Here is an 11,429-nt window from a genome sequence, read left to right on the forward strand (position 1 = left end):
ACTAAATTTTGGTGCTTAAAGGTCGAGCAATTGGGGAGATTGAAGGGGGTCATACATGATATCTCGAGTGGGGCGTAGCACTTAAAAATTTTTCTGAAACTCATTTCTATTCTCAAAATTAAGCTTTCTGCCATTTTATAATATTAATAATATAAAAAGGTTTTTTAAAATAAAATATCATAACAGATGGCGCAATTTTAGATGTTTTTTGCCGGAAAAGTTATTCATTTTTATTGCATATACTGTATTATGATTTAAAACCGCAAATTTTCCTAATTTACATTACAACATAATAATATTCAACAATATATTAACGTAAGCGAATTATGATTAATTTGCATGACTAAATATAATGTAATATTTCAAAAGTTTAAAAATGTTTACACAATAAACGAAACAAAAATATTTTATATATACATATCTGGGATAATATTGTATACATAATAATAAAGAAGCATTAGCCTAATCATAAACTTTAGAATATTATAGGATATAATTTTAAAGAATAATTTAAAAATTAAAAAATCCAGCAGTGAGTTGCTTAACGTTCCCGGAAACATTTGGTGGCGCCATCTGTTATGATATTTTACTTTAAAAAAATTTTTAATATTTTTAACTATTATAAATTGACAAAAAGCTTAATTTTGAAAGTATGGATGGGTGTTATAAAAATTGTAAATGCTAATAACGAGTAAAATCGTCCTTAAATCCGACTCTACTGGAGATACACACACCCCCGTCTCTCTTCACCCCCTCGACCTTTAATTACCAAAATTTAACAGCATCAATCCCCGTAATATACAAACCTCCCCGCAAAATTTGAGAAATTTTCGACAAAATGCACAAGAGTTATTAAACTTCAAAGAGGGTAAACAAAATCGTGCTCCCCCCGCACACATATACACTAACATCCAAACACACCCGAACGCTTTTGTATTTCTAGACGTTTCAAGGTGTCCTAAGTTCAAAAATGTAAAATTCTAAGGGGGGAGGTCATTTTTTGACTGATTGTCATACTTTCCCTCTGTTACATATAACAGCCGGGATATTTTAAAGTGTTTTTAACGCGCGAAGGACTTTGAAATCGACGGAAAATAATTACATTAAATCGGAAACAAATAGCATTTGAGTTTAGAATTAGAACATTCTTTATCTCTTAAAAGAAGGGGAAAAATTATAAAAAAAAAAACTTTACACAAATTAAACAGTTGTGCAGAAGACTAAACAAACTCATACATATATTATGCTTCAGACTAAACAGCATACTAAAGTCACTTTGGAATGTAGAAATATAAAATAAAAACACCTGGTGTATTTGAATGTAAAAATAAAAAAATACTACAAATAAATACAATAAATATTTTGTAGAGAAGCCAATCTAAATTGAAATTTTCCTTGTTTTTTTTTTAAATAAATGAAGATATATTAATAATTTGTTATTTTATACATTACTAATGTAGAGAGCATCAAAGTGTTAAATTAAGAGGTATAAGGATATTCAGATCCAATAAAGCACATAAAAAATAGCCTTAATTTGATAATATATAGGCTAAATTTTTAAAAGCATCCGAAGTAGAATGGTGCCCTCAGACTTCCAGGGATCCCGCATTTCATGATTCTGCGAAACCTAGTTACGCCGCTGAATACAGTCTATAATTATACAGTAAATGTGATAAAATAATCGCATTATTTTCAGGAAATATAATTCTTTAGAAATTCCGTTTACATAATTAAGAATCAGCAAGACACGATTTAAAATATTAAGTACAGTTCCTTCTCTTCGTCAGGAAGGAACTACAACATAAAGAGGTTTCTTAATATTAATGGCCTTGTAAAATGAATTAAAAAATTCTTTTCTTTCTGTAGTACACAGTTTACTATTATATCTTTTCAGTCAACACGATATTCATATTCACAGTGTTAATTTACGCGATAATAATTTATTCTCAATTTGTACAGTACATTACATTGACAGTATTCATTTCATGAACTTCGTAGGGTTTACATCAAAAGAATAGTTGTGTTATATCAAAGATATTTATGTGTTTATATACTCTCTTCCTTTAATTGTTGCTTATGAGTCATTTCAGGAAAAACACTCATCTCTATAATGGAATAAGGAAGTTTCTTTCCCGAGGATATCAAATTTTCGTGTTTTTTAATAATTTATATAATCTTATCTCACAAAATTTTTCAATTTCAATTCCTTGTAGCGATAATTTTCTAAATAAAAATAGAATAAATTATAATTAATGATAAACATTTTCATTATTGAAATTAATAAAAGCAGGAATTCAAAAGCTACTTTTCGAAAGTGTAGCAAAAATGTGATTAAAATCTTATCACGTATAATATTACAGTAAATGGATTCAATTAAAAATGTATAATATTAAACGTTTCGTATTACGTTTTCATTTAAACATTATTTAAATCGTACTAGTCATAGTCTTAAAAAGATAATATTTGGTGGAAACATCTTTAAAAATGATCTGATTATAATGGAGTTGTTCACTTGATCAAGCAAAACCGGTTTGGACAGGATTGGTTACAGGAATTTGCCTCTTGGCTTTATCTTTCTCTAAGTTTTTACACATCGAATATATAGATTTTTTTGTTCTTTAAGGCAATGATATTAAGCAGTTTCCTGAAAATAGAAAACACAGATCATTTCAGAGCTTAAGAATGGGGTTGAAATAAAATACTTTCTATGTATATAATCTATTTAAACATCATTTAGCCTCAGTTTGTTTCGTTTTATTTGTTATTATTTGCAGTATTTTATTATTCGTGTCTCATTATCTTTAAAGATTTTAATAATAGAACACCGTATTAATCAATAATACGATAGGGTCCACCTTAGAGAAAAATAATATGGCTCTTTAATATATATATGTATAGTTTTTTTTATTATATATAGGCCTATATTTTCTTTCCTTCACGCGCTATTTCATCTATACTTATAGAGTTACTAAGTGAATATTTTTACGACTCTAAAATACATTGATTAGATCTACATAAAATGAATTTTAAAAACTTTACATATGAAAAAATTACATTTTTTAAATACCTATTCTTTATAGAAACAATCGTGTTAATATCTTAATAATAATGAAAAGGTTAAAAAAGTTAATTAATACTTTATAATTCTGTAATTACATGGTGTAGAATTTTAAACTAAATGAATGACTCAACAGAACTTTTACACATTTTCCAGTAATATTGCTTATAAGATAATTATATAAACAAATGCAACAGCAAGGCAAAACATTATGCAACAAGGCATAAATAAGTTATTAAATTCAACCGTGTCTTTTTTTATTTATTTATTAATACTGTAGTTATAATTATACTGAAAATAATTACTTTTTGCTATTTTTATTATAGTGTATTTTTTATTATTATTTAAATTTTGAATAGTGTTTAATTTCAATTATTATTATTTATTCTATTTTTAAAAAATGTTTACAAAAAATATCAATTTTAATAATAAAACTCACTAATATTTATTCCATGACCCACACTTTCTTGTTATCAAATTCCAATTTATATGTTTGTACCACTAACCTCCGGAACAGGAAAACGTTCTGGTCTGTTACTTAGAATTGTTCTTTAGATAATAGAGGACTTAGTTTTTTTTCTCACCTGGCTACAGGCTTAAATGGGAGAATATGCTCGTGCCTATTTTAAATAGGAGAATATGCTCGTGCCTAACTGACATGTTAATGAAACTTCAGCATTATATATATATATATATTTGGAAAATTGTCTTATCCTATTTCTCTTGTATATTTACTAAATTATTATATTGATAATTTCTTATAAAACAATTATAATATAGAGTTTGTATATTAAATTTTATAATTATATCCTTATAAAAATGCTTATATTAAATACAAATTAAAGTTTTGTAAGCTTCAAAAAGTTCAATATAAGCGACGAAATTATTTAAATAAATACAACCTCAAATAAAAAATAAGAGGTAAAATTTGGAGGAATATTTTGTATTAAATAATTACAATATAAATGGAATTTAGAGTAATCAACTTGCTTAAATTTTAAAACGAATCGATTCAAAAATATAATTAAAATTTTAGTTAATATTAAATAATAAAGAATTGAAACAAATGATCATAAATTTTAAAGAGGAATTTGAATAATACAGGTTTAAACTGTACACGAGGAAGACACTTAAAAAAGTAAAATGCAAGTATTTAAAGTAGGAAAGGTGTTAGAATATCAGATGTGCACATGCAGTTCATTTGTATTTCTCCTTAATTTGATCAAAACTAGAGGTTGTAGCACTTGTGATATGTTATTTAACACTCCGAACCTGGTACCGATGTATTTGGAACGTAGAAAGGACAAATGCGTTGATCTGATTACAGCGGATGGAACTACTGTCCTTACGGATAGCCTACTTGTAGGGGCATTTAACGTATCTACTAAAAATTATATAATTTTAAAATTAACAATAGAATAATAAACAATATTTTAAAATAAAACCGAGTATTTATTTCACGAAGTAGTTACGATGCGTAAATATATAAGCTCTGTTTAATCTTGGTTTTTTCATCCTTAAGATCATCTTAAACGTCATTATAGAGGATTTACTAAGAGAATAAAGTTGTGGATCCAGTTTTATCTTACTCGTTTCCCCGCTTTTACAATCTTGTTGCTCTTGTTCATAATAATTTTGTGCGGTCAACCAATGAGAAGCATAACTGCCTCACGTGACGTCAGTCAGTAGAGTGTTGTTTATACACTCCACTTGACAAGTTACATTTGCGCGCGTCAAACTATTGGAAGTTTGCGTTTGGAGTTTATTGGGCGTGTTTTTTAAAGTGGATTTGTTGTTACTTCTTAAGTAAAAATCACGTCGACCCTCGTGAAAAAGCGTTATTCGGGAGAATTGACGGTGAATTCCAGCGTCATGGCTTCGAAGTAAGTGATGGTGGTTTATTTTTTCCTCTTCTTTTTCTTAGAACAATGGCAGATAATTTTTAAGAATATTTTAATTTTTACATTTTGATTCGCTTGATTAACCCAATAGATTGAAATGTAGATGTATTATAAGCTTTTTAAAGGGTGAATGTTTAAGTTAAAAAGGGAGAGTTAAGGTAAAGATAGCTTATTCTACACGCCCTTAATGATAACCTGTGTGTTCTGTAGACGCGACAGCGAAGTACCAGTTTGGCATTCTTCTCTTGGGTTTTATTTAGTTAATTCGTTTATTACTTATTGTTGCAGGTTTACTTCGATAATAAAACGAAATTCTACGCAAATTTTAAACAATATATATATATTTTTTACCTTTACATTTATCTACGCTATTCATTCGTAACTTTATTCATACCGGATTTATTTTTAATATATTCTTTTTTGGATGTGTTTCAATATAACCAATCTAGTCAGTTTTTTAGGTATGACCTTTCCAGGACTACGTAATTATTTCTCTTTATTTAACCGAAATGATTTTTTATCTTCATCAGATACGGTTTAACTAAACCGAGAATTTTTAAACTCTAACTCCTCTGATGATAAAAATATTAACGGCTGTCATGTGATATCCGAAAATTCGTCTCCATCATCGACCTTCTACTCATGCGCAAGGTGAACAACTTTGAACTTCCGGAATTTAACCAGTTAATTTTTGTCTTCTAGTTGACTTTAGAATAAAAAAAACAAAAAAGGTTGTCTGTTCCTTGACATATTTTACCCGCACAACGTCATTTATTTTCCAATTAATAACAATAATTTATAATTATATGAATCATCATCATGAATTCAATTTCTAGGAATCTCTTCAATGGTAAAAGTCGTGCTTCTATTTGACAAAGATACTTAGCCTATTTAGAGATTTCGAAATGTGCCAAAATAGAGATTTCAAGATTAAATTCTACATTTATTTTAAACCCGTGCTGTTTTACTGAATCTTAAAGGAAAAAAAAAAAAAGTTATTATTTCATAATACTTTCAATTGTGTAATTTGTGTAAAATGATGATTTAAGAATGCTAAAATCTTCTTCTTTGTCGTAAAGACGTGACCTCGTTCTAAACAGGCGACCCGAGTTTTATAATGTATGAACGGGTCGATGTAGTAACTAGTCAAACTACTCGTCATAAAAACATTTATTTATTTATTTTTTTCTATTAAAAAATATATATATATATTTTGCCAACGTATGTTTTTCTTCAAGAATCACTTGAAACAACAAACAATTCTAACCATCATTAAATATAGACGTAAAGAGGTTGACGTTGAACATGCCAGTAGCAGTTGATACGTTGATCTAATATCTTCCGGGTTTTCGTGTAAATGAAAATAGAAAAATTAGGAATATTTTGAAAATTCTCGTATGAATACGTGTGTATGTTTGTATATAAGTAGTTGTAAAAATCTATAAATTATTTTACTTCATTTAATCTAATCATATATTACAGCATTGTTCACTGTAATGTTTTTCTTATTACGAAATTTTAACTTAATTTAATAATAGCATTCCGTAATATTTTTATTATTAATGTTAACGTCTTGCAAGAAATTAAATATACGAGATTGTAATATTATCATTCATTATTTCAAGGCAAAGAAGATGAATTAGTTTTTTTTTTTTTGTTTTAAATCGCCCACTCTATTTTATGCACAATTATATATATATAAAAAAAGCAGAAATTCCATTAACTATTGAAAGGAATGACTGTTTATGAAACACAAGGATTGTGTTCGAAAATAGCAACTCCACCTAGCGGCCAAGGACGGAATTAAAGGCGGGTCGTAGAGAAAGATTAAAAGCAGTCCTTGTCATCTAGTAAGTACCAAGTAGGGAACAGCACTAACAACAATTTCCTCTTAACGTCATTTACAAACCTGTAATAACAGCTTTGTTGCAAAGAAAATTAACATATATGAAAGATAACCGAAATCATTTTTTTAGTGTAATTTAATGGCTTTTAATCTTTGTTTATTATCATTATTTTAGAAAAAAAATAGTATATAATATGTTTAAATACATATTTATCTCGTCGAATATATAGAATTTAAATAACATTGATATTTTGACTTTTTATGATAAAAAATTGTATACTTTCTAAAGTATATAGTGTAAAAAATAGTAAATAAGACTGGAAAATTACAAGTGTCTATTGCTCTGTTTTTATCTGGAAGCATAGAAAATCACTCTTATCAATTTCTTTCCACAACACAAAGCTTGATAATGACAAGTATCAAGGATATTTTTCTCTTCATACACGATAACATATTTGTATAATGATCTTTATTATTATTATTATTATTATTAATTACTCTATAATATACTTTATCCACTAAAACATTCTATATTTTTAGTAACGGGTGAAATCATCCATCTATAGACCTATATATACTGTATAAAGGAACTATTTTATGCATCCGTTAAAATAATTTCAAGGAAATTTTAAAGAGGAACCATTTCCTGACTAAACTGTTTCAAGTTTTCCTTAACTATAGGAGATTAGTCATTAGATGGTATTTATATAAATATTATTTTCGTATCCTATATAGTGTAGAATGTATTGAAAAATGCCGCGTAGAAGAATGTTTAGGTGAGTTGAATACTTAATTTCAGAGTGGTAAAATTTATTTTCTAGTGTAATTTGTTTTTATCTTCTACGTAAACATAGTAGTTTCACACGACAGTTCTGATTCACAGGAAACCAGATCTTTGGCGTGGGTGTCCATTAGAGTAGTGTATGTTCGTCCCACGATTTAATGATCTCATCCCCCATTACTGCAGCGGAAGTAGACGATCGGTCCTCAATGATGGGTGCATGAGAAATTATTGTCGATTAGTTGAAGAAAATATAACACGTTTGCAAAAATATAAATATATCTTTCGGTGTTGTAGTATATCTGAATGTATCCGAATTCCCGCCTTGGTCATTCAACTAAAATGGCGTTCTACCGGAACATATAGAACATTTTTAAACTATAATTTAAGCCGATTTTTCAGCAATTTTCTCGATAATATCGACATTATTCTTGATTTCATAATTCTCTTTCCTAACACAACTTGATTTCCTGATTTGAAATGATGCAGTGCTATCTGGTGAATATAATTCGTGTTTTATTCTTATTTATTTTGATAACATAGGTCGATAGGAATCGTGTTTCTTTTACATTACATTTTAATTTCCAGTAACGTGCTGGTATTTTATTTATCATTTATTTAAAATGCAAATTGCTTCTCGTAATTAAAATTTGAATTTTAAATTTGTCTATTTTTTGTTTTTTTTTCTTTAATTTCAAGTGAAAAACTATAAAATGTAATGATGTAAGCCCCTTATTTAGTTTCGTTGTGTTGTAAGATTAATCAAACTTTACACTCAAAAAGTTTTTATGTAATTTTAGATTTAGCCTAAACAATAATATAGAATGAGTCAAATAACATTGAAATCTTCTGACAATTTTCTCTTCAATTTTAATTTATTTCACTTATTATATATACAGTACCTTGTACGAATTTTATCGTGTTCCAGCAGACATTTAATGAAATTTATTATATATATTTTTATATTGACTTAAATAATATATACAGAATCGTATATTAGTTTATTACATTTGACACTGTACTTTGGAACTAAGTAAAAATAATATATAAACTATATTTTGTTATGAGATATACTGTATTTATAATCTCTCTATTAATCTACTTTTTCAAATAGATTGTGATGTCAGCATTATCCCAACATTATAACCATACCAACCCATTTTTATATTATTTTCTTTAAAACAATGCATGTCTTCCTATAGAAAAATGTTACTTTTATTAATATTGTTTATTATATTTATGATTTTACAGGAGGTCTTTCTAATATAAAATTTAGTAATCTTTTAATACTAGCTACAGATGTTAATTTTATAATTTAAAAAAACTATATAAATAAATAAATAAATACGAAAAACTATTTTTAAACACTAAAAAAATAAGAAGCCTGGATGATTATTGAAGTTATCATCGAATCTGCTTGGTTGCTTATGCGTCAATGATCTAAATAATGGATCTTAATGCTCCCAAGAAAGCGCTATTTAACTCATCCACTTATAATTTCAACTTATCAATCATCTATCTAAAAATTAAAATTAACGAACGTACAAAAGAAAAAGAAAAGAAAAAAACAATTAAATAAACTATCTAACCTTGAATTACAACAAACCAAGGACTAACACATGACTCACCAATATTTTTAATATTGTTTTAAATCTCTGAAAGCGTGTATTATAATACTTCTGGGAGCTGTTAGCTAAATAAAAATAAATGAAAAAAAAAAGTGTCTAAAACAAGAACCCAAACAGTGGGGTCATTAAATGTAATTTAATCTCCTTAGATGACAAACTTCACTTTAAAGATTAACATTTGTTTTATTCTTTCAGTAGTGCAAGATTTATTTTAGTGAAGACATTATTTGTGCTGTTTTGTTCTGTTGAAAGTAGATATAAACAATATTAAAATATAAGTGTATTCCTTGCTGTGTTACACTGAAGATTAATACGTTTATTTCTATGGTATCGTGTTTTCAATCCAAACCGACACGTCATTTAGATTAAGCTATTGAAGTTCAATATTAAAAGTGTTATTGCGAGAATGAGTATTATTAAAGTACGCGTATGCATTATGAATTTTTGTCATTTTTTTTTGTATTAATTAAAATAATCCAACTGTAAAAATCTTCCCACGTGAAACACGATACAAATTCCAAAATCTCATTTGCTTTGCTCGTTATGTGGGATAAGCTTTCAGCATGGTTAATGTTGAGAAACGGTTTGTTTTAGTTCGATACATTGATTAATAATTTTACATTGTTAAATAGTTATGTTTTTTTTAATGTTTCCTGTATAATATCTTTTTATTGTTTAATGAGAGTTTAATCGATTATTAATACAAATCATAGCAATAGACACGAAAAATATGTTGATATGGTGGACAAGGTGGACAAAACGAACATGAAAACTGTAAAATGTGTACTTGTTGACCCATAAAATATGATGGTTAATGTAACCATATAGTAAAATTTAAAACAGAACATTAAAATAAACCTACTTGAGATATTTTTAGACCTAAGAATAATAAACCTTTAAAACTATATGTACAAGTAAGTGTCATGGTTATAAAATATTTTATAAACAAAGATATAATTTTGAGTTAAAAAACAAACTACTTGCTAGTAATTTGAAGGTGTATTTTTTTTATATCCAAAATTCATAAAAGTCACATTAGCAGAACAAATATGATGTTAACTATGGGTTTTTAAAACAAGAAAATTTTATATTACAGGCCATTTACATTTTACAAATACCATTTCTGTCATGTGATAGAATCAAAAGTCATATTTTCAAGGTGACATCCTAGTGTTCTTATATGTATATTATATACACGACATCTTCCTGTTCATTAAAAAAGACCTTGAAAGACCTGCAGACCTGTTTCCTTGTTTGTTTTGACACACTATAAACGTAGAATATCATCTATACTAATTAACTCTGAATGTTAAATCATGTTTTTAACAGGACTTAATTAAAACAGATTTATTTAAAAAATCAATATTTTTCTTACATCGATTTATTTCTCTTAACTCTATTATTAGTTACGTGTTTAAAAAAAATTAAAAATAGATGGACCGTATAAAATTAAAACATAAAATAACAGCAGAAGTAGCCTATATCCTATATTATTTTAAATTAAAATCGTCTTCGTGCCTTACTCGTTAAGTTTTTTTTAACCTTTTTGCGGTTGTTGTTCTCATTGAACCATTTTTTTTTTCTTAAGCGTGATTGTTGTTGAAGTTTCGAATATAAACAACGTTGTTGTTTGAATATTTTATAAGTTAATAATAATGCTAAGATTATAGGGAAAAGAATAATGTTCAATAATATGGAAAATTTAGGGAAATATACATGCTTCAGAAATCTGGATTAACTAGATTTGAATATGTTTTGCTCTAGTTGTGGTTAAATATTGAATTTTTTTTAATTGGAAAATCAAGTTTTTAACTAGATTATATAAAATTTAATAATTTCATAAATGGGTAATTTTATAATTTAATTATTATTATTTTTTTTTACACTTTGTTATCTATTTTGATTTATAACTTGACTACAATAAATTTACTATTAAAAATTGTTTTAATAAATTAATGAAAGCGATTTAAAACCTACTTTTGGCATATTTATAACCTAAAGACTTATATATTTTTTAAAAATATAATTAAGTTTAATAAAAGTATTAAAATTTTTCTGTCTAAACTAAGAACACAGTAAATATTATTTTTAATTCTGATGCATTGCAAAAATGAGAGTAAATAAAGAAAAGAATACCACTTTGTTGCATCAATTATTATGAAGCATGATATATTTACTATTTTCTAAGATTTACCATCCATCTGGTTTGCTTCTG

Source organism: Centruroides vittatus, unplaced genomic scaffold, assembly GCF_030686945.1.
Source record: "Centruroides vittatus isolate TY-2023 unplaced genomic scaffold, ASM3068694v2 contig_2818, whole genome shotgun sequence".
Lineage (NCBI taxonomy): Eukaryota > Metazoa > Arthropoda > Arachnida > Scorpiones > Buthidae > Centruroides > Centruroides vittatus.